At 43.9% G+C, this 24,870-nt stretch overlaps 1 long non-coding RNA gene and 1 other non-coding gene across 3 annotated transcripts; one reads left to right on the top strand and one right to left on the bottom strand.

The window, feature by feature from the left end:
- Positions 1–784: 784 nt before the first annotated feature.
- On the bottom strand, positions 785–23,424 carry LOC140622695 (uncharacterized). Of its 2 annotated transcripts, XR_012022389.1 has the most exons (5): positions 22,947–23,424; positions 22,204–22,387; positions 17,891–18,032; positions 17,582–17,639; positions 785–1,754 (listed from the first exon to the last, which is right to left on the bottom strand). It is a non-coding gene; the product is annotated as an uncharacterized lncRNA (long non-coding RNA). The 2 variants fall into 2 exon arrangements; XR_012022388.1 differs by lacking the exon at positions 17,582–17,639.
- Positions 12,785–12,891, top strand: LOC140623409 (U6 spliceosomal RNA). Its single transcript, XR_012023025.1, has one exon. It is a non-coding gene; the product is annotated as a U6 spliceosomal RNA (small nuclear RNA).
- Positions 23,425–24,870: the final 1,446 nt, after the last annotated feature.

Genomic DNA, 24,870 nt, shown 5'->3' with positions numbered 1-24,870 from the left:
AGAACAGACTAGGAGTCTGGACACCTGACTTTAACTCCCACCTCTATTTGTTCATTAGCTGGGTGACCTATAGCATTTTTTTTTTTTTTTTTTGCCTCCTGAGTCTCACTTCTTCATCTTTCAAATTAGACATCATAATATGAACCTTGCAGAGTTGCTGTAGAGAGAAAGGAAACATTAGATAGCAGCTGTGAAAGCACTAGGTATCATCGGTGCCCGATAAGTGTTTGTTCCTCCTCTTTATGATCCTTCAAGTTAGAGCACATGCTATAGCACATGCTATAGGCTCCCTGCCCTAAAGCTGAGCAAGTGGTTCTGGGGGATGTGCATGCAACAGTTGATCTTCAGGAAACAAATGGTCAGCAGAAGACACGGCCACATGTCCTCAGACACAGAAACCTGGAGCTGGAAAATTCTAGCAGACTATCTAGCCAATCTCCTATTTCAGAGATGAGGAAACCAAAGCCCAACGAGGAACCAAGGCTGGACTCCTGCCCTCTGTTCATTACTTTTCATCGGACTGAGAAAGTGAGCCAGAATTCACTGAACCCATCACACACACAGGAATGCCTCAGGCCAAGGCTGGGACTGGACACAGTCTGGAGAGCTTCCTCATAAGAGTTTAGCCCATTGCCTTACTCCATACGAGCCTGCTCCTACTCAGCACTTACTGGACTCCTACAAAATGTTAGGTCCACACCTACGAGGAGAATAATAAGATACCTGAGATGCACCTTATCCCACCCTGATCCACTCCCCCCCCCCCCCGCCCAGCTAGGGAGGAGTCATGTGTTCAGATAATTGCCATGTGGTGTGGGAACTGCATCCACCACCCCCCATAGGAACCCCAAACAACGCAGAGAAGCTCCCCTGTTGAACAGAAAAATCTTTACAGAGGAGACAGAGGACTGAGGCCTTTACAAATAAGCAGCTGAAGGTACAGGTGTTGGGAAGGGCATTCTCATTTGGTCATTGATTTTCATTGTAGAAGCACATGCTAGAGGGGAGGCTGCCCACCTGTGTCTGCTGGGAACAATCTGGCTCCATGAAGGACAGCCAAGGACTAGGCCAGGAATATTTTTGAGCCAAATGCCAGTGACCCAATATCATTCCTGATTCATTTGTTTTACACAAATTTCTTCCAAGGGTCCCTCACCACCTTCTTTATTGCTGGAGCTGAAGTGGGCCTAGATAAAATAAATCAGAGCCTTTGGGAGTTTCTCCAAACTTCCAAAGGAAAAAAGCAAAACTAAACTAAACAAAACCCAGAAGCAAATGGGAAGCCTCTTAAGTGAGAAATAAGTGGATAACTTTTCAGGGAAAAAAAAAAAAAGGTATTGGTGCACAACAGGCTGGTTGGGTCATCCAGGAGGCAGGCACCGAGATTCCAAGTTAGGAATCCTATAGATTTGTTGGAGATAAGCCCCGTGAAACAGAAAGAGAAGAGGAAACAGGGATGGGTAGAGAAAGGCCTCAGACCCTGATAGAGTCCTGACACCTGGGAAAAGTAAAGGGCAGGAAGGAGGATTGGGTAAGATGTTCAGGTGCAAAGATTGCTGGGAGAGATGAAACAGTTGGCTCCTGGGCCTCCGTGAGCTCAGTCTTGGCTGGGGCTGCCTGGGCGGTGCTAGATCAGTCCCAAAGCTGAGGCAGATCCCAGGGCACCTGCAGCTGACAGCAGGCCTCACAGTGGTTTCTTGCTGCAAGAATGATCTCAGCGACACATCTCCAAGACTGCTGAATGCATGCATCACCTTGGGGGAAAAAAAAGAATTTAGAAGGGAATTTACTATGCTGGTAGTTAGAAATTCATTCTTTTCTTTCTTTCTTTCTTTTTTTTTTTTTTTTAATTCATGAGAGACAGAGAGGCAGAGACACAGGCAGAGGGAGAAACAGGCTCTATGCAGCAGCCTGGGCCAAAGGCAGATGCTCAACTGCTGAGCCACCCAGGCGTCCCTAGAAACTTGTTCTGATCATAAGATAACAGATTAATTATAGGCTCTATTTCTTGGTTAATTATCGGTGTCTGGAAGGGAAGACTCAATCCCTAGCATTTATGACTGGCCTGGGTTGAGGGTAAAGCTTTGGTCCTGGCACTCTGGCCTCCCCAGGAACCAAATTCTATGCTTGAGCAAGCCACTCAACTGTCTGATCAGTTGGAAAGAAGGATAAGTCAATGCTCTCAGCCAGAGAGAGAGATCAGAGAAGGCAAAGAGGAAGAAAGCTGCTAGACCTCAAGCACCATGAGTACAGGATCCCATTGGTCTTTTCCCGCACCGAGAACGAGGTTAGCTGCTCTTAGTATCTGGCACATGGAGGCCCCTAATGGATATGGGATGAAGGAATGAATGAATGCATGAACAGATGAATGTCCCCCACCGCTTCCCAATAACACAATTCTCTCCCACATTTATCCCTCCCTGTGTTTAGCTTCTCAGACATACTCGTTTTGATTTTGTCGTCTGTACTTTTACGTGCCATGCTCTCTCCACTGGGGTTACGTGGTGGAAGACAGAATCCTTTCTAACTAGGTCAGGCAGCAAGAGCTTAATTTCAGGACATTCAATTGCTTAGAGAATCGTTGGGCAGGCTGGAGAAACAGGGAAACAGGCTTGGGGACAAACTCCTGAACACAGAACCGGCCCAGCCAGGGTGCTGCTTCCTCTTTTACCACCAGGAAGCTACCTCCACCAGCACTCCACTGCCACAGCACAACCAGGAAGCTGCCGAGATCTGGAATCTTCCACCACTGCCAGCCCGGATCCCACCACACCTGCGGGGACACCAGTGAATATCCCACACGGCCTCTCACCACCCAGGAAGCTAACAAACCAACTCTGGAAAGGCCGAATGCCTTCACGTGCCTGTTGGTCCTCAGAAGCAGCAAAGGCATGGTCCCTGCCCCATGTCTGTCTTCCAGATCTACGTGAGTGCCCCTGGTGGGTCAACCTTGAATCACCTCAGGAAGCTGAGCTTCCAGGGAGTTGAGAAAATGTAGTGGTTTTGTTTGTTCGGTTCTAGCCTCTGCAGGATAGAGGCAAGTGTTCTCAAAGTGGAGCAGAATGAAGTGATGAGCCATTCCATCACAGTCCCAATGTGAGGAAATCACAGAGAAGGTCTCATCTTCCACCTTCTATCCGTTGCAACCTAGGCCCCTTGGGGCCAAAGCTAAAGGCAGCGTTGTGTGAAAAGATTGAAAACAATTCACGTCTATTTTCTAAGGAGACAGAAGAGCAGGAATCATTGATCATTGATTGTTAGTTGACTTCCACAAGGGCATGTCATCAATGGGCTCCCTGGATCCTCTACCCCATGCAGAGTGTCATGTGGTCACTGATGTCACCCTGAGATTATGACTTTTGTGAGGTCAAGGAGTTAACAATCCTAAATACTTCATAGCAACCCCAAACCACAACTTCTGGGTTTGACTTTCGTTGCTCTTATAACTTCTGCATCTCCGTGTAGAGAGTTCTGTTATCATCATTATAACCTTGTGGGGCTTTTTGTTGTTTTTTTTAAGATTTTATTTATTTATTCCTGAGAGACATAGAGAGGAAGAGACATAGGCAGAGGGAGAAGCAGGCTCCCTGTGGACAGCCTGGTGTGGGACTCGATCCCAGGACCCCTGGGATCATGCCCTGAGCCAAAGGCAGATGCTCAACCACTGAGCCACCTAGGTGCCCCATCATTATAACCTTGTTACCATTACCCAGGAAAAATGCCTGCCACACCACAAACACTATAGATATAAGTAATAGGCATGTTGAATAAGTATGAGCTTGCGTTGCTCATGATGTACTCAGAATGTACTCAGAACTGTTTTTGTCTCCCATCGTACTGTAATGATTTCTTCAGTGGATTAACCTTCCCTGCCCTTGGATAAAAATCCTGGCAGGTGTTTTGGCTTTTTGTTTTCTTTTCTTTTTTTGCTCAACTTTAGGTAGTAGCACAGTGTTGAAGTCATTTTGGTCACAATAATGTCTAGTCCCATGTAATGACCAAGAGGCTGATTTGACTCCTCTCTCCATGGGCCAGCCTCAGGCTGGAAGTCCACAGTGGGGAAGGAGCCTTGATACTTCAGCTTTCCTCTTCCTATCACAATCTTCTGCACTCCCTCGCTGTCCGAGCTAAAGGAGAAAAGGAGGGGTGGAGGGATAAGACAATACTTCCTTGGCAGATGGCTCCGTGCTCCCTGGGCCTGGGACATGGTGCATGCTAGTGTCCCTGGGTAAGGGAACCCTCTGTCTCATAAAGTGCTTTTGTAGGTCTTCACGGGTCTCATTTCCCCTGCAGGCTCTTTTGACCTAGGGAATGCACTTCTACTCTTGGTGGCCTCTTATGACTCCTTCCTCATCGCCTAGGTATTGGGCAGTGTACTGCTGGCTCTTTTTTTCTATGGAGTTTCTCTTCTCTCCTCTCTCTTAAGGTAGGACCATTCTTACTGGATGCAACCCAAGGTGGTTCCACCTCTCGTCTTTCCCAAGTAGCCTTTGTCTAGTCCACAGGAAATGTCTCCTTGCCCTGAAATGATCTTGATCTGACTGAGGGGCCAAGAGACAGGAAACATGTCTTCAGAGTTACTTCTATAAATCGGCAGAGAGTACGGAGATAGTGGGCTTTGTTTTATACTTTCATTGGTGGGTAATAATGATTGTGTTGGTGTCTCAGTCAAAACAGGGGCAGGAATGGTCCCATCATAACATCCTGCAATGCATGCTTGCTTAACCCCCTCACAGAGGGTCCCTGAACCTCCCTGACCCTCTATCTGACTGGCTAATGTTTCTCAATCTTTCACCTTTCTCAGATTTTCACATGTTCCCTCCATATTTGCCTCCTCCATGAAGTCCTAATCCATCTGCATGTGCATGCCCCTCCCCCCCAACACAGTTAACTTCCTCCTTGGAGCTCCCTTAGGAATCTTACATAAACCAGTTATCACATTTTATGTTACTTTCTCCCCCAACTCTTTGCCTTACATAGGAGCCTAAGAACTCTTCAAGGACAGCACCCATGTCTTAACCAACTCATACCTCTAAGTCAATTCATACCATACCATACTTAGCTCATACCTCTAGCACCATAGTCTATTCAAGGCAATCAATTCATGGGTTCAACATGAGTTTATTGAGCAAACACAGTGAACAAAACAGACAAGGCCTTTGCCTTCATGACACTCAAAGGAAACCAAGAACATTGGGGGCACCTCATTGAATCTCCTGGTTTGTGCTGGGCCCCTTGCAGATGCAGCCCAGTAAACAGACACAGTAAGATTCTCAACTACTTAACATGGATGTCCAGCACACTTCTGAACAGTTCCCACAATTACTGCCAGAGAAGTCTGACCTATCCCACCAAGGTGGATTCACCCATTCAATGACACAGATTAGTCTCTTTTTTTTTTTTTTTTTTTTTTGACACAGATTATTCAAAAGAAGGCCTGTGAGTGACCTGAAAGTCATTGGGGGATGATTTTACACTCCATGAGAAAGCTTATTCTTTCCAGAGCAGTGTGCCTCTCCCCATGAGTCACCTGAGCACACACCCAGGGCAGGCTTCCCCAGCAATGATGCCAGTCTGTGCGTGAAGAAAGGGAAAGAAAAATATGCTCCCATAGCAGATGTCCTCGCCTTCTCTTCTAAGAAGAGAGTATGTCTTATTAAGGTTGTAGGTTGTAGGCGGACCGTTTTGTTGTATTTCTTTATGTGAGGTAGGGAAGGGCAATAATAATAAGGCAGGTCACACCTGAACATTGGAAGTGAAAAATATCTGAGTCTGAATCTGTACTGCTAACAACTTCTGTGCAGCAAACTCACTGACAGCAGTAGTCTTCCCATAGATAATACCCTAAGGGCAATAGGGCCTGGAAAGGGCCTTCTATTCAAAGCACATTCCTTCCCTCACTCTACCACAAAGCAAGAAACTCCCACCGTGGAACTCTGCCTAAAGCGAGTTTCTAGATGGCCACAAACGGCAGTGGACATCAGAAATTCCAATGATAGTTATTGACAGTAGTTTCCCGAGCCGTAACTATTTTGATTCACTGTCATAGCCCAAAATACTACAGTATTTTCTGTCACTTTTTCTATATTTGTTATAGAATTTTCTCTGCATAGATCGCATTTGTCAAGTGCCTATCACTAATCTCAGAGGATACAAGATAGGGGAGACCCAACAAGGGAAAAGTTGACAGATCATGTCCAGACTTTGGGTACACACAGGGCAGAACAGTCCCAGGAAGGCAACACTGAGGAAGACCAGGCTCTGGAAGGAAGAAGGAATCCCTCAGAAAAGACAAACCACATCAAATCAGTGCATAGGCTGCTGGTTGCTGGGAGGAAGGGAGGTGCAGTCCTGGGTTCAACATAATTATAGGCAGCAAAGACGATGGCAAATTTTTCTTTTAAAATCTTTCTAGTCTCTTAGAAGTCCTCCTAGCTAGGATTCCCCTGTCCTGCATAAACCTTTCTTGTAGAAGATGGTGTCAGTACCACAAAATCAAGTCATGAGTCAGCTGAGCTGCCAACTCCCTGAAGGCCGTCACCAAGCATGAGGGTGGCTCAGATTGGACAGAACTGGCTTTTCCAGGCATCTTTACTCAACCAGCTGATCCAGAACTCCCCTGCAAAAACAAGGCATCCCTTCAGTAAACACCATTGGTCTTCTCCTTGCATTTGGAGCTGGGTTTTGCTTTATGGCACTGACAGTGGAGGCCAAGAATAGAAATCCTCGGCGCTAACTAAAAGTTACCTAACTTTGCCACCAGGACCGGCAGGAGCACCACTCCACCTACTTTACAAGAGACTTCTGCGAAAAATAGGCCAAAAGAATGCTGAATCTGCAGATATCAATGCAAATTTTCAGCCTGACACTCTGCCCTGTGGCTCTCCCTTTCGGACGTGCTATTCCTGTTTCATAGGTCTCCTTATTTCACCCTCCATCCTCTGCCCCACAATGGGTGCCACACAGAGTCCAAATTCCCTGCATTTGCTCCTCCTGTTCCCCTAGTCTGGAATGTTTCCCCCTTTTGTCTCTCTCTCACACAGCTTCTAAGATCCAGGTCTAATTTTCAACCTTCTATCAAGGTATTATTGAGAACTCCAAACTCCAGAAATTCCTACCTGTACTTATAAGCTATAGGGACAATTCTGAAATCTGGGACAAAGCAAAAGTTTCTAAGAAGATTTTTAAAATATTTACCATTGCTTTCCTCATACTGTCTGAATTTGAAATTTGAGAAATGAGGCAGGAAAATCCGTCTTTTGATTTCGGTTTGGCTTTTTTTTTTTTTTTTAATGTTCCCATAGACCCTCATTTCAGAGCCATTGGTCTGTAAAGAAACACACTGTACTTGACACATACTATTATATAATCTCTCAATTGTTTTTGAGTTTGTTTGCTATTTTGTTTTTTCTACCAACCCATCAGCTCCTCTGGCCAGGGGCAGAGCTACACACACACATACACACACATGCACACACACACAGTCCAGTGCAGTATTAAGTACACCATGAAGAGAAAAATAAATCATTCTTGCTGGATTACTACACTTCATGAGGAAAGAAGGAAATGGAATGGTGGGAGAGTAAATTATTCATACTGTCTTCCTTTTGTTGTGATTTTATGAAGAACAAATCCTGCATGTGACCTAGACCATTCTCTCAAGAACTAGTCATAAAAGGGAGGGTTGTGGCCAAAATCCAGAGCACGGACAACACCAAATGCTGGTGAGGATGTAAATTAGCAGGAATTTTCATCCATTGCTGGTGGTAATACAAAATGGTGCAGCCACTTTGGAAGGCAGTTTGGCAATTTCTTACAAAACCAGACATGCTGCTTTTACCACACAATCCAACAATGGCTCATCTTGGCATTAATTCAAGTGCATTGAAAATTTATGTCCACACAAAAACCTAAACATAGATACTTATATCAGATTTATTCATAATTACCAAGCCTTGAAAGTAACCAAGATATCCTTCAGTAGGTGAATGGATAAATAAACTGTGGTACATCCAGACAATGGAGTATTATTTAGTGCTAAAAAATGAGCTATAAAGCCATAAAAAGATACAGAGGACACTTCAATGCATATTACTAAGTGAAAGAAGCCAATCTGAAAAGGCTACATACCGTATGAGTACAACTGTATGACATTCTGGAAAAGGCAAAACCATGGAGACCGTGAAAAGATCAGTGGTTGCCAGGGCTGGTGGTGAGGGAGGGATGAGTATATGGAGTGGAGGATATTTAGGGCGGTTAAAACCATTCTGTTTGATATGATAGTGGTGGACACATGTCACTATTAATTTGTCCAAACCCACAGAATGTAAAACACCAAGATTGAACCCTCATGTCTAACTATGACCTTTGGGTGATAGGTCGATGTAGGTTCATCAAGCCTAACAAATGTGGTAACAAATGAACCACTTTGGAGGATGTTGATAATAGAGAAGGCTATGCATGTGTGTGGTGAGGGAGTATATCAGAAATCCCTGTGCCTTCTGCTCATTTTTGCTGTGAACTTAAAACTGCTCTAAAAAATAAAGTCTATTTTTAAAAAGCGGGGGAGAGGGTAAGTTATCTCTGTACCATATGACAACCCATGCATTCCCATCAAGTCTCACTCTAGTAAAAGGAGGTTTATGATGAGGATACAATGCTGGAATCTTATAGGGATGGCAATTAAGTAAATTCAGACCTTAGGAGAACCAAAAAGCCATCAAAATATTAATAATAACAATAATAGCGACCATGTCATGAGTGTTTACCCTGTGCCAGGCACTGTGCTAAACAGTTCACCTGATAGCAATATTCCTGCTTTACGGATAAGGAAATTGAGTCCTAAATAAGTTAGGTAATTTGCCCACATACATAAATAACAGAGTCTAGATTCAAACCCAGTCTATCAGACCCCAGAGTTTAAGTGTTTGTTTTCATTTTCATCTCTTATTATCCTAGGGCTCTTTCTTTTGTCTGCCTTTCCCCGCGCAAGAATTCCCACTACTTCCTCATCTACTTACATGGGACCCACAATGGCCAGCCTCATCTCCAGAGCTTTTAGAGAGTTTATCTTATCTCTAGAACTCCTAATTCACTTGAAAAAGTATGGCAAGCCAATGGATTGATGGGCTTTGAGACTGGTTTCCTTCAAGGATTCCATCAGCTATGGCTAGTCCCATCAGCTCTGGCTTATTGGCTCCTGGATTAATACCTGTCACCCCAGAGCTACAGGTAGTACAGGCAATTTTTCTGATATGTCCATCATACCAGAATATCACTTATTATCCTTAAAACCGGAATCCGGGAATAAACATGACTTTCCTCACATGTAGAATCAGGCTAATAATGATATACTTCCATGGCGCTATTATGAGATTCATTTTTTCAAGATATTTATTTATTTATTCATTGATTCATTGATTCATTCATTCATAAGAGACACAGGGAGAGGCAGAGACACAGGCAGAGGGAGAAGCAGGCTCCAGGCAGGGAGCCCGATCTATGTCAAGTGTAGAGAACAGTGCACAGCACACAGCAGTTGCTATGAATGGTATTATTGTTCAAGCTGTACTACAGGTCCTTTTGTGCAGGGCTTCCAGGATGCTATGCCCTTGATCTGCAAATTAGTTTGTTTTCCTGACCTGCCCCTTTCAAGAACATTTGTCTCAACAATTGCCAGACTTAAATGTCCCTGTTAACAAATCCTTTTTCTAGTGCAGGTTTGATAACACTCTTAAACCACGATTTAAAAAAAAAAAAAAAAAAAAAAACTGAAAATTCACTGAGTACATTTGAAGATCTACTTGGCTTTATTAAATGATTAATGAATCCAGCAGCATCCATCCCTTCTAGGAATTAGAAAGGCCCTCTGAGGAGTTGTACAAAATAGAAGGCTTTTACAGGCAGAAGGAAGGTGGGGTGAGGAAGTTATTAGCCAAAAAAAAAGAAAAGGCCAGTTCATCTTTTTAGGGGAAGGGAATGGCAGGGGTCTTATTATACAGATTATCACCCTTGCACAGATCAGGAAATTTCAGATTGACCATTTAAAGATCACATTTCTCCCAAAAATAAAAAATAAAATAAAGATCACATTTCTGGGAGTAGTCTTGGTTTACTGTAGGTAGTAGGTAGTGGGGCAAATAACTTTATTTTGGGTCAATTTTTTCTTTTCCCATACAACAAAGGTAGGTGATTCTCAGTCTGAAAATGTCCAGGGACATTATTTTAAAATGACCCAAATCAATGCTAGCCTTTTTTGGGGGGGAAGGTAATCACAAAACCAGGCCTTCTTCTCCTTCTCCTTCTCTCCTCTCCTTCTTTCTTCTTCTTTCTTCTTCTTTCTTTTCTTCTTCTTTCTTTCTCTTTCTCTTTCTTCTTCTTCTTCTTCTTCTTCTTCTTCTTCTTCTTCTTCTTCTTCTTCTTCTTCTTCTTTCTCTTTCTTTTTTTACTAAGCTCCAACATGGGGCCCAATCTCATGACCTTAAGATAGAGACCTGAGCCAAGATTAAGAGTCAGATGCTCAATCAACCAACTGAACCACCCAGGAGCCCCATAAAACCAGTCTTAAAGGAAGAAAGCTGAGTTCACAGAAAGGATAGGCAGAAATGCCCTGCAGCAAACTCTGCTCCTGAAATCACATGTTTGGTTCCACTGGTCCATTTAACCAGGAAACAATTCATTAATGGCCACGAATAACAGGGGAAAAGGAGGATCAGATTGAGCTTGTCCAGACAACAAAGTAATTTATGCATTTGCACAGGATGCCTAATAATGCCACGATGGCAATCTGGGGAATTTAAATGTTTCCAGATGATTGCTACGAATCTTGGCATGGTTCTTCTCGCATCAACTCAAGCAGCGCTTTATACAAAAGAGGCATTCAGGTTTTTGTTGACTTGGTAAAGAGTAAATAAAGAACACAATGAGAAGCAGTACTGTCATGAAATCTCATCCAAATAAATAAGGGATTTCCCAGCCCATGTCACATAACAATCACCAAGTTACATGTGTGTTATTTCAAATTCCTCCTTTGATATTCCCAATTGTTGCCTAGCGAGCAAAGGCCTCTATTATTCAATTTTACAGATGATAGAATTGAGGCCCAGCAACTTGCCACTCCTTGCCACTGCTAGTAAGAAGAACCTAGTACAGAACCCTGGTCCCTGAACCCACATGTTGGTTCCCTGCCCCATGCTGGCTCTGTGGTGCACCCTGACAAAAACTGTGGAAGGAAACTTCCAGATGGTGAAACGAACTAACTGGTCAAGAAATAATCAATGTCTCTTAAAGTATGCTCCCTAAATCCCTAAAGTGTCATGACACTTCGAGAATAAGCTTGGGAATTATTGCTCACCAGATAATCTACCTTGATGTATAGACCACATCTGAGACTCTGAGCAAGCAAAACTGCCACATAGAAACATGTACAACACATTAACCTTGTATTCCTCAAAGTGATTTGACCACAAAATTCTTTGTGTATGTGTTATTAATATCTCACAGAGGAATATTCTTTGGAAAATGTCTTAGATTATGTTAAAAACAATTATTCAGGGACATAAGTAAATTAAAAATTATGCCTCAATCTATTTTGCCTAATCCCTAGCTTCTTAGGCCCTAACTAATTTCTAGAAGCAATACTAATTGTAAGGAACATCTGGCCATGTAGCCCACTATTAGGAAGTACATAAGGAGGATAAAACTTTCGAAAATTAAATCAGGCTTTAGGAGGGAAGATTAAAATGAAAATAGAGTTTCTATCCCTAACCTCCTGGTAGTTGACAGAAACTCCAGGAGTTTCTTCATTTTTCTTCTCCACCTACATAGTTCTTCATGTATCTAGAGCTATGTCAGCAGTGTGAGGAGTAAGATGTTTCTCCTTCTCTTCCTGTCTTGTGGCTTTCCCCACGAAGAACTTCCTCTAATTTGGAGGGAGAAAACTTTGGCTTTCTTGGAGAACAGCATCTTATATGTGAAGTGGGAAGGTCACCCCGTAGCTGCCAGGAACAATGACTGGCAGCATTAAGGAAGAAGGGACTGTAACTTAACAGGCCTTTCAAAAACTTTTATCAAGAGTCAATTAACCAACCAACTGCACAAACAGAGTGAGCCCTTTCATTATCAAACTCCTTGCAAGCACCTTCTTGTCCCTGACTGCATGCTTTGCTGGGGGAGGCAAATTATGCTCAGAGACCAGATGTGTCTTTCCAGCCAATTTCCAACTGTGGAAATTTTATAAGCTAACAGGATACAGGATAACATTTTTAATAAGCCAAAAAAGAACTAAAATTGTAATCCTGTGAAGGATTAATCACACTATTGTTTCAGGCAAGGAGAAGGGAAAGGAATAAAGTCCAAATTTAGTTGAGGCGTGCCTTTACACAAGACGGTACTTGAGAGCTATGGCTGTAGCCAACCCAGAGCTGAAGTCCAGCTGCCAGCACAGAAGAAAGAGGTCCCTGCTGCTAGAGCATGTTGCTGGGAAACAGTGGGGCCAGTGTCCATGGGCAAGAGGGTCTTTGTGGGGCCACCTTGTGGCTTTTGCCTCTGCTGGTAAGGAGTCGCCTTTACTGCCGCAGGAGTTAACTGCCTCAAGGTCTTCAGAGAGCTATTCAGATCAGTGAAATATGTAGTAGCCTCACCTAGATAGAACGTTCTCGATAGTCCTCACAAACTCAATATTTATGTCTAAATGTACCCTTGCTTTCTCATCTGTCTTTACTGATAACCCCCAGTGGAACCCTCAGCAGCTACTAAATTGTTATCAGCTAGAAGAGATGAAATGGTGCTCACTTGGGCATCACAGATACTAAAAACTGGAAGGTTGCAGAGAAGTCAGCATGGCCCCTGCGCAAGGATGACACACAGACTCCTGAAGCGGCCCACGGAGCCCACGAAGTGATGACAACCTGACACAACTGATTTCATCCTTACCTCAAAACAACTCTACTTCTAAAAACAAATTCTTGTTTGCCTTTGTCATAAACAGGTGAGTTAAAACAACTTCACCCAAGTCACACTGAGTAGATTTGAAGTCACACCAAACCCATATGCAGCCCTGCAGCTCCCTGGTTCTCTACTAAAGCAACTTCCCTTGAGAGAGTTAATTTTGAGTCTTCTTGGCTCCCCCCACCCCAACATACACCCTTGCCTTTTTATCCAGATTAAATCATTGAACCAAATTAGCAATTTATGGCATATATTTCCCACTTGGGGGAACACAGGAGCTTCCTTGCCTGTGGCCGTTCTGTGAGGCAGCAGTGTTTAAGATACTTGGCTTTACCCTGGGCAAACGGTGGGTTTACACAATGGCCTGCTTTCTGCAACAACTTTTCCTTCTTGCATGATCCAAAATGGCCTCCCAGAGGCTTTCCTTCTACTCAGGTTCTCATGTCTAAGGTTTCTTCCTCAGCATCAGGACAGTTCTCTCAAGAAACAGTCTTGAGGCTGAGGGCAACAAGCCTCAGAGGTCAGCCCCTTCTCAAGCCCACAGCCCAGCTGTGGGCATTGCTTCCTTCGTGGCCTCAGGCCTCTCTCCACAAACAGGGTTTCTCAAGACTGAGATGGGTGAGTGCCTTCCCGAGCCATAGCTGCGAGGTGGATGGGGGGGTCCACAGCCACCCCTTCCACCTGACCCACCAATGCTCTTGCCCAGCACCCTTGAAACAGAGGTTTCCCAGTGAGATTATGCACTTCTTCACAGCCCCCCTCTGGGGCCCCAGAGCACAGGCCACTGGGCTCCATCATTTGGTCAAAACTGTCTAACCAACACTGAGTACTTTTGAGTCACCTCTCTGGGAAGGCCAGTGTGCTACTATCTCTTTCATCTCTCTCTTGCCCAGGGCAAGAGCAAAATGAACTCTCCAGGAATTACAGAGCAAAGCATTCTTCCGTGAGGATTTTTAACCACTCGGTAGAAAAAAGCACCCCTGCTCAACTGATTCTCCTTTGCTGCCTGAATGTCCTTTGTGACATTTATATCACTCTGCCTAGGTTCGAAGTGGTATTTTTCTTGAAGGTTAAGAACAATATCTTTAAATGATAAAGTTATTTAAATAATAAAAGAGAACACCTATAAAATGCACATTAAATGCTTTATAAATGTTAATGTTTACATTGTATAAATAGAATCAGTATTGATAAACTCATAAAACAATGCTATGAGATAGTTACTATTATATCCATTGTACAGATTGGAAAACTGAGGAAGAGGAAGGTAAATCCCCTTATAGCCAGTACAGTGAGTGGAAGAGCTGGTGTTCCTTTTTCCCTCCCAGACTCTTTGTCCTGGTGTCTTCACTGCAAGGTGTTATTCCCTCTGGAAAAGATTGTCTCTCTCATTCTCTCTCTCTCTCTCTCACACACACACACACCCCAGGTTTGCCCTCTGAGGGTCCCGCTGGTGTTGCTGATCTGTTCTGCGGTTCTTCTGGTCTCTATTTCATTGAGTTCTGCTCGAATCTTTATTATCTCTCTTTTTCTGCTTGGTGTAGGCTTTACTTTCGGTTCTTTCTCCAGCTCCTTTAGATGCAAGGTTAGCTTGTGTATTTTAGTTTTTTCCAATTTTTTGAGGGAGGCTTGTATTGCGATATATTTCCTTCTTAGGACTACTTTTGCTGTATCCCAAATGTTTTGAACAGTTGTATCTTCATTTTCATTAGTTTCCATGAATCTTTTTAATTCTTCTCTAATTTACTGGTTGACCCATTCATCTTTTAGCAGGATGCTCTTTAACCTCCACATGTTTGAGTTTCTTCTAAATCTCTTCTTGTGATTGCGTTCTAGTTTCAAAGCATTATGGTCTGAAAATATGCAGGGGACAATCCCAATCTTTTGGTATCCGTTGAGACCTGATTTGTGACCCAGTATGTGGTCTATTCTGGAGAAAGTTCCATGTGCACTTGAGAAGAATGTGGATTCAGTTGCGTTCAGATGCAAAGTTCTGTATCTATCTGTGAAATCCATCTGGTCCAGTGTATCATTTAAGGCCCTGGTTTCTTTGTGCTTAGAGGATCTGTCATTTGCAGAAAATGCCACCTTGAAGTCTCCTACTATCAGTTTATTATTATCTAAGTATGTCTTTACTTTAGTTATTAATTGATTGATATACTTGGCAGCTCCCACATTAGGGGCAGTCTCACTGGTGTTATGCCTCTTCTAAAACTTAGTAATCAGAACACTTGAATTCTAAACATTGCCTCCCTCTTTCTTTTCTTCTTTACCCTTGAGCCCTTAGGATAAGTAAGGACACACCAAGCAGTCTCCTCTTCATAGGACTCCTAGAGAAGGTATTGCTGGGTCCCCCCATCATTGGCACAAGGTCTGGGCAGGCCCAGTCAGGTGGAGTGTTTCAGGAGCCCCGGGAGGCAGGAAGGCAAACTGAGCCTAAATGTGCAGGATTTGAGGAGAACACAATGCTCACTTTACCTGGTTTCCAGCTACATGAGAATGTTGTCAGAGGGGACAGTTGTGCTACAAGGTATTTTCTGTCATGATTTCAGACAAAGGATAGCTAGCCCCCCTGAAGATTGAAGCACACGGTAGGATCAAGAAAAACTTTGGGGGAAAAAAAGCTTTGAAATGGGCAAAATGATTGTGTCTCCTTTCACTGGAATGCTACGTATTATCCAGAGGCCCCTTCTGGGGTGGTCAGATCCATCAGAGGTCAATGCCTTTCTTGTTCTTCAACTATTTTGCAACTCTGCTTTTTAACTTGTGGAGGCCTGAGATCTGATGCAAATGATCTCTGTCCATCCTAAAGCAAATGAATCTGGTCCCAGGAAATCAAAGTTGAGTTCCACCCTGTGGTGCAGGCTGTTTCTGCATCTATGAGCAAGTTAAAATCAGCATCTCTGGTTGCCCATTTATAAATGACCGGCTTCAGCTTTTCCTCTGAAGCAGTTGTAATATCTTCCTAGTTCTCTCAATATCAGTGACTTAAATCAACTGTTTGACATGTGTTCATTCTATATTCATGTGGGAGTTGCAATTTTACTTTTAAGACAATTACCCTCTAACAGCAGAGAGTCCACAGTTTGATCGCTAACAATAAAATCCTTTCTCACTCCTCTGTTCTCAGCTGGGACCCTAAAATTAGACTACATGCCAGATCACGCTGCTTCTCCAAAAGACTCAGCTCTAGAAGGAAGTAAATGAGGATTTAAAAGGTTTCTTGCAAGGGGACTAGCCATGTTTAATTCATTGGTAAAGAGAACCTGCCTCACTGAGGTTGCACCAGGACAGGCAAGAAAATACCAACAGGCAGCATCTGGCCAAAGAAAGGATGGGAGGGGATTAGGGGATGGGAGGAGAGCTTGGACAAAATCTTCTTAAAGAGAAAGCTGGAGAAAACAAAAGTGCAGAGAGCAGGAGAGAGTTATGACTCCCATCATTTAAGTTATTTGAGAATTGGGGACTCTTTGACTGATATAGTCTCACTTGTCTATTTTTGCTTTTGTGGCTTGTGCTTTTGGTATTATATCCAAGGGATCATTGCCAAGAGCATCAAAATATTATTCAGCCTTAGAAGGAAATCGGCCATATGCGACAACTCTGATGAACCTGGAGGACTCTGTACAAAGCAAAGTAAGCCAGTATTTGGAAGGACAAATACTGCATGTATCCACTTAAATGAGGTATTTAAAATAGTCAAATGCATAGAAACTGAGAGTAAAATGCCAGTTGCCAGAGGCTGGGTAGGGGCAAAAAGAGGGGGTGGCCGTTCAATAGGTAAAGTTTCAGTTACACAAGATGAATAAGTTCTAGACATGTGCTGTACAACATTGTCTATAAATAACAGTACCATATTGTACATCTTAAGAATTTTGTTAAGAGGGTCGGTCTTGTTGGAGAGCAAGGATATCCTGTCCCATTCAAGGTCCTTCTCACTAGACCAAGAATCAAATTAACATGAGACAGATTCAGAGGAGGAAATCCAATTGAATAGTGTATATATGGGGAATCCACACAGGCATGGAAATTCCAAAGACAATCAGGCAAAATAAGGTATATGTCATTCTGAGCTAAAGAGAAGAGGATTGGGGTCTGGGGCATCAGAGGAAGGGACTGCAGTCCACAGGGCAATGAGAAGAGCAGATGCTTTGTAATTAGGTGTTGTCTGGCCATACAGATGGGTAACTCGGATAAAATTTATCTGTGGGTCATAATCATTACTCTGGACAAGACCCTCCATTTAGATTCTTCTGTAGTTAAGGGAGGGCCAAAATTTCTCTTGAGCCTGCAGGGTGCTGACTCTTCTGCTCAGAATAATCTACATGCCACAGTGGCCATTTTAGGGTGGCCTGCCCTCAGCCCTTACAATCTCATGTTAAGGCAATAAAGAAAGGAGGAAGGAAGGAAGGAAGGAAGGAAGGAAGGAAGGAAGGAAGGAAGGAAGGAAGGAAGGAAGATGGAGAGAGGGAGGGAGAGAGAAAGAGGGGAATAAAACAGATAAGAAACTTAAAGAAATAATAATTGGGGACTCTTTAAGATTACAACTTTTCTCTGCAATGTTTATTAACTCATACCCAACAACATAGACCAGAACATGGCTATCATGATTGAGGGTAGGCACTGACATTACCTGGGCAGCTACTCCATTCCATGTCCCTCGGTTTTGAGCTCCTTTAATCCTACTTTACCTAAGAACAAAGGGTCAGAGGCAGTGAGCGTTGAGTGATCCACCACCATGCCACTGCCCAACTCCTACACCTTACTTCCCTGCCACCTCCTCCTCTCTACAGACAAAAGCAGACCTGAAACACCACCACCACCACCAGCAGCAGCACCACCATGGCAAGCAGCCTGGGGTCATTAAACAATGAACAGAAAGAAGTATGAAGAATCAGTTGGTTTCTGATCATGGTCCGAAGACTACCTGCATTGGAATTACCTGGAAAACATTTTGGAAATGCAGATTCCCATTCTCCGTGCTGAATTCGTTGATGATTTATATGCACTTGAACATTCGTAAGTCTTCAAATTTTAGTCCAAACACCAAAAAGAGGGGAGCATGTTGCTTATCCACTGTGGGCCTTAAAAACAAGCCAGAGCAGGATTAGAACTGGGCCCTGGCTATCCTGCCACACAGGCTTCCCCCACCATGCCCTGGGGCCTCTCAGGCACAGTTAAGGTGGAGAAATGAAACTAGCTTGATAAAAGTGTTTTGCTGTTCACCATCTGTTTACCATTTTCAAACCATCTGTTCCTTCTTGTGAACGATTTTGGCTATTAAGGCACTAGGGAGCAGTGATTAGAGCTGGATTCTGGACCTAAAATACCATGACTTTGCCATGGGCACCTGCTCACTCAGTTAAGCATCTAACTATAGGTTTGGGCTCCAGTCCCAATCTCAAGTGGTGAGATGGAATCCCACATCAAGCTCTGTGCACAGCATGGAGTCTGCTTGAGATTCTCTCTCCCTCTCCCTGTCCCTCCCACTTGTCCTCTCTCTCTCTCTCTCTCTCTCCTTCTCAAATAAATAAATCTTTAAAAAAAACTTCTGACTTTGCCACTTCTGGGCTTTAAAACCCTGGGTAAGTTATTTAACCACTCTGTGACTTGGTTTTCTTATCTATAACAACAGTATCTCTCCTATTGTTGTTGTTGGAGATATATTAATTAATACAAGTCGTCACAGTCCACATAACACAGGTCATATAAATTCAAATAAGAATGCATGCAAAGAACTTAAAGAGAGCCTGGTATGTTATAAGTGCTCAGTGAGTAACAACCATCCCTCTTACTATTATTGGCTTCTCTCCTATGATTCTTTCTTTCTTTTTTTTTTTAAGATTTTATTGATTTATTCATGAGAGACACAGAGAGTGAGAGGCAGAGACATAGGCAGAGGGAGAAGCAGGCTCCCCGCTAGAAGCCCAACGTGGGACTCGATCCTGGATCCCAGGATCATGACTTGAGCCGAAAGCAGATGCTCAACCACTGAGCCACCCAGGTGTCCCTCCTATGATTATTTCTTAAGATAGGAGGCAGCATTTAACAGTTAACTTGGCTATCAAGGGTTAATACTGAGAGGCAATGATCCAGCTTTGTTCTGAGTCCACTGGCTTAAATTCCTCCATTTGGCCACACCAGTCAAGGTCACTGCCTTAGGGTCCTGCCCAGGTGCAGATTCAGTGAGGACAGGGCTTGAATAGCACAGATTGAATGGGGTAGGAGCATAAAGGGAAACCCAAACATGCCTTTGTGACCGTAAGCTATGTCATTGTTGGTGATTCTTCCCATGGTTGGCTTTCAGTAGTGTTAAAAGTGTACTTTCAGATCCCATCCCCTGACAAAAACCAGAGAGGCATCTATTAGGACAGGGCACAGGCTCCTCGGGTAAGAAGAGTCTAAGACAGCCCCCTCCCATCCTGACTGGATGGATCTTGTTCTTACACATCTCACCCCGAGCTTTCCTTCAAGATCCCAAGCAGAGGACTTTCTTAGGGTGGAGACAAATGTTGAGATCAATCCTGTACAACTGCTGCAGAAAAGGAAATGAGCCTCTTCATAGGCACTTGTAGTGTGAATCTGGTCCTTTAAAAAAAAATGAGGGATCCCTGGGTAGCGCAGCGGTTTGGCACCTGCCTTTGACCCAGGGCGCGATCCTGGAGACTCAGGATCGAATCCCACATCGGGCTCCCGGTGCATGGAGCCTGCTTCTCCCTCTGCCTGTGTCTCTGCCTCTCTCTCTCTCACACTGCGTGCCTATCATTACTACTCAATTTAAAATAAAATTATTTAAAAAAAAAAAAAAGACATCAAGAAGTGGCAACTACCAAACTGAAGTCTGTCATTTAAATAAAGAGCAACCACTCCTAATGACAGAGCTGACTGTGTTGAAGTATGCCCTGGAAACAAGAATCACTTGAGGTAATTACTCTTCTTGCTTTCAGGAGAACTCATGAGACTCACCATGCACGCTGGGCTGGAAAGTCATTAAAAGTGCAGAAGCATGGCATGTTATGGTGCTCTGTGTCGCAGAACCCCCAGGCAACCCGAAGGCAACACAGATTGGTAAGTATCACAAGTCTCTGAGGTGCTGCCTGCTTGTTGAACAATAAGCATTTGTCCTGTGATGCCCTGGGCACTGGAGGCCACAGTGGATGCACGAGCACTGCCCTGCCTGGCCACTTGCTGTCTGCCTGACTTGGAGTAAATCCTGCAAATCTCTTCAAAGTTCCATTTCCTCATCCAGGATATAGGGAGCCAAGTACTTAAGTATATTAGTTAGCATGCTTTCTTTGGGCCTTAGTTACCAAAAAAGCATGACCCGAGTGCTTTGATAACCAGGGGAAGTCCCATCTCATGTAACAGCAAAGGCACAGGTATGCCAGGAGCCAGAGCCTGCCTCTGCTTTGCTTGGTTCTGGCCTCCTCCCCCTGTGTTGGCTCTGTTATAGCTCTAGAAATTCTAGGCAAACATCTAGATACCACAATGTCCAGAGTAAGGAAGAGGGATGTTTCTTTCTACGTACCTTTCTTTCAACAAGGAGGAACACTTCCCCTCCCCCGCCTCCACCCCATCCACCCAAGCTTTAGTCAGGCCTGGCTGGCTTGAACAGTGTCACAGGACTACCTCTGAACCAATCCCTTGTGATGAATGCCAGGACTGGTTTATTCAGCACTTATCCCTGGGGCTGGGGCCTGAATCACCTTTCCCAAGGACAGGGCAATAACAAGACAAACAATAGCAGGACTTTGCAGATGTGAAGGAAGCAATCTCTGGCTGCAGTGTTGACAAATTCCTTATGATGAATAGATGAGATCGTGGATGAAAACGGCCCACTTGGTGCTTGGACAGTGGGAATCATAAAATAGCAGCTGACATTTTTGAGGACTTATAATGTGCCAGGCACTTTACATGAATTCTCCGTCCTATAAGGTGGGCACCATGACTATGCCCATCCTACAGATGAGGAGACTGGAACACAGGTGAGTTAAGTAAGTTGACCAAGGCAGAGTCCCCATTGAAACTCAGGCAGTCTGACTTCAAAGTCCTACTCTCACACCTTCATTCTCTAAGATTTACTGCAATGGAATAGTAGTCAAATCCATTGCCCCATCTCTTCCCTGAGCTCAAGAAGTGTGTAAATTTTGAGTTCAATGGGATTCACACACATGAAAAATGTAAAAACAATATAGCACAGAAGCTAATGACAACCTCAATGGTATCATAGAGGAAAGAAGTAACCAACCGATGTGCTGAGCATAAGGAAGACGGTAGGGGGGCATGCCATCAGTCAGGAAAGCAACAGGACCTGGGCTGTGGTGGAGGGGAGGCAATGGAGAACATGCCAGACTGGCGTAGCCGCTTAGAGTTTTCAGGAATGAAAAACTACTTCAGCAAAGGGAAGTGGCCTTGAAATCCACTGGAAGGAACAGGGAAGCAGAGTAGGACTCAAGCCACATTCAACATTAGGAGAAACTTTGAAGGCTGATTTATTCATGAAACCTTGGGCTCATGAGCTACTTCCTGAGCCATACAGCCTTTGTACAAGGAAAACCAAATCCCATCAGTAAACTTAAGAGTTTTCCTAGTATCGGAATTCATGCCTGCGAGCTGTAAAATTCCAAGACAAGTTTGAAAATGGTAGACAAGGCCAGAATGCCACCCACCCCCACCCCTACCCCCATCATGACAAGATCTCCCATAGATGGGAGTAAAAATTTGTTTCTTCCTCCTTTCTGTCCTTTTGCTTTTCTGGGGAGGGAGGGATGTTCAAATGTAGTAAAAGCAGAAGAGTATCTAGGTAGTTTGCAGGATGCTCGATTGTGCTGCTGAGTTGCTGCGTGCCTTGGGACAAAACCATTTCCTTCTCTAGTTCCATTTTCCTCATCTGCAAAAAGAGGAGGTGGGCTTTGATATTCCCAAAGTCACCTGTATATTTAGAATTATGTTTTTATTCTATACTGCCTACATTCCCCATGTTCTGAGTCACAGGAATTTTCCCAGTTCATCTGTCATATTCAGGCTCCCTAGTCACCTCCTTCCCAGGTTTGGCCTGCAGGACCCATCCTGCTTCTGGCCTGTTGTGAATTGGCAGTCATCTAAGATGAACAAGTGTCTACCAACCACTTCTGGGGGGTGGGGAGGAGTCTGGTGGAGACCCAGGGACAGTGATCTCAGCACAGTCTAGACTGCTGGCAGTTCAATCAAAGCACCTGATACCAGAGATGTCAGTGGAAAGGAATGCGAGGTCACCTTGCCCTGTGGTTTGCAAACTGTGTGTCTCAGAGACCTGAAGGTTCCTCAGAGCCCTGGCAGCCAAGGGGACCAGGAGGCAGAAACAGATGAGCCCGGCCCCACTCCACCACCACAGTGGGTCCTCCTCTGATTCATTTACTTCCCACTTTCTGCAAAAGTTTCTGCTGGCAGAGTCTATTGGCTGAAAAGAAAAGAAAAAAGCTTGAGAGCCACCAGTTTCATCTTACCTTCTCATTTTACAGATAAAGAAACTGTACTTCATACTTCAAAAACCTCAGAATGAATCCTATGCCCTTGAGATCCAGCAATTCCACTTCCAGGTAAGTTATCCTAAGGATGTAATTATGGATTTGTGGAAGCTTCAATACTGTTCATCATACTGTGGTTTAAAATAGAAAACTGGGAACACCGGCAAGAAAGGAGGAGTTGAACAAATATTGGTACATCTCCAAATATGGAATATGGGGAAGTCCCATATATCATAGAAGGAAATTGCTTATATGGAAAAAGTGTTCATGATATATTACTAAGTGGAACATACATACATACATTCAGCCTCTAATATCTCCATTCGTGTCATAGGAAGACTTTCTGGGAGCCTCTGAATGGGAGGGACACCATTGTGCCTACGATCATCTACAGTTCACCTGTGGCATTCACCTGTCCCTTCTCTCGCTTACCAGCTTCTCTCTCATGCGTGACCTCTACCAATGCCACCAAAAGAATAAGCATGTCCATACCACAGTGTCATATCCATGCTGCCCCCTTGCTTCCATCCCCAGCGCATGGAAAGTCCGCTGGGTTCTTGACAAAACAGGTAACTCTGAGCCACATTTTCTCCTGATCCTAAAGCAGGCCTGCATGTGTCCAGAGGCATGTAGTCTTTTTAAATGGTTTCATCCATTTCTGGCCATGACTGCCTATCCAGCAGGTCTCAAGTCCAGCGCTTCAGCCAGAACTAGAAGAGACTTCACCCAACCTTCCATTCTCCCCCTCTGCTTTTTCCTTTCTCTTTTCCCACAAAACAAAAAAATCTCACTATTCCTCATATTATAACAATAAACATTTGCAGGTACATAAGTGCAAGCAAATAGTAGAATGTGTTTTTAAGGGTGGGAAGGTGCGATAGAATAGTGGCCTCCTCAATACGTCCACGACCTACTCCCTGGAACCTGTCAATCTGCTACCTTACATGGCAAAAGGGACTTTGAAGGTAGACATGAGAGATCATGGGTTGGGGAGATTATCCTGGTAGGCACTGTGTGGTCACAAAGGGCCTCAGAAAATGAGGCAAGAGGGACAAAGTCAGAAAAAAGTGATGTGGCAATGGAAGTAAGATCGGGGTGCTGAGCTCTGATGATGGAGGAAGTGACCACAAGCCAAGGAGTGCTAGTAGCTTCTAGAAGCTGGAAAAGTCGAGGAAATGGATTCTCCCCTGGAGCCTCCAGAAGGAACATGTCAACACGTGATTTTAGCCCATGAGACTCAATTCAGGCCTATGACCTGCTCAATGGTGAGGTTATAAAATTGTGTTATTTTAATCACAAAATTTGGAGTCTCTGTTACGGCAGCAATAGGAAATGAATAGTGGAGCTTCAGGGATATGGCTGTCATTCCAGGAACAACCAAACTATCCTACATGGTCAGGGCAGAGTAAGACTATTTTTTTCCTTATCTATATTTCATATCTTTACTAAAACGAACACACATAACTTTTTAAATAAAAAATGAAAAGTTGCTGTCTTCAACGAGGGATGTCTGATGAAACATCATTTGACAGTCTTGGAATGGAGCTGGCCCCGGGGTCAGGTGTCGGCCACAGAAGCAGGGGAAGAATCAAGGGGAGATCCTGCATACAGTCTGGACTGTTTCAAACCCCCTTTGATTTACCCAGGGCAACAATGTCCAGGAACTCTTGAGAGATGGCTGACATATCACTTCAGAGCACCTGGCTTCCCTCAGAATGAACTGGGAGGATGAATTTAGAAGTGAGCAGGTGCAGGAGGGAAAAAAACGGAGAAAAAAAATCCGCCATAGGAAAAAAAAAAGAAAAATTAAAATATTACATGAAAGTGAATTCTCAGACACTTCACGAATCTGTATGAAGGAGGCAGGCAGCGCAAAGGTCAATCTGCTGGCTCTGCTGAGCAAACACATGGCATGGAGGGACGTTTGCAGTACCTTCCTTCTGCAGATTCTTTGGAGTTCCTCCCATCAGGACATCCCATCCAGGCCATCCCAAAGAATAGCCCTTCCTGCAGATTTGTCCTAGTCCTTTTCTTTCCCACCAAAATATATCTCTCATATTCTTTTTTTTAAAAAGATTTTATTTATTTATTTATTTATTTGAATGAGAGAGAGAGAACAGAGAGGGAGAGGGAGAAGCAGGCTTCCTGCTGAGCAGGGAACCTGATGCAGGACTCGATCCCAGGACTCTGGGATCATGACCTGAGCCAAAAGTAGATGCTTAATCCATTGAGCCACCCAGGCACCCCTATCTGTCATATTCTGAAGACAGCTGTCGAACATTTAAGTGAACATCATAGGGCAGGAGGGAACGAGGTACATTCTAGAACTGGCTCTGCCCAATAGAAATGTGATGCAAACCATATATGTCATTTTAATCTGCTGGTGTTCATATTTAAGAAATAAATATATGAAAAT

The sequence above is a fragment of the Canis lupus genome, chromosome 32 (assembly GCF_048164855.1).
Source record: "Canis lupus baileyi chromosome 32, mCanLup2.hap1, whole genome shotgun sequence".
Taxonomy (NCBI): domain Eukaryota; kingdom Metazoa; phylum Chordata; class Mammalia; order Carnivora; family Canidae; genus Canis; species Canis lupus.
The sequence above is the reverse complement of the archived record's forward strand: the minus strand, read 5'-3'. Positions and strand labels throughout refer to the sequence as shown.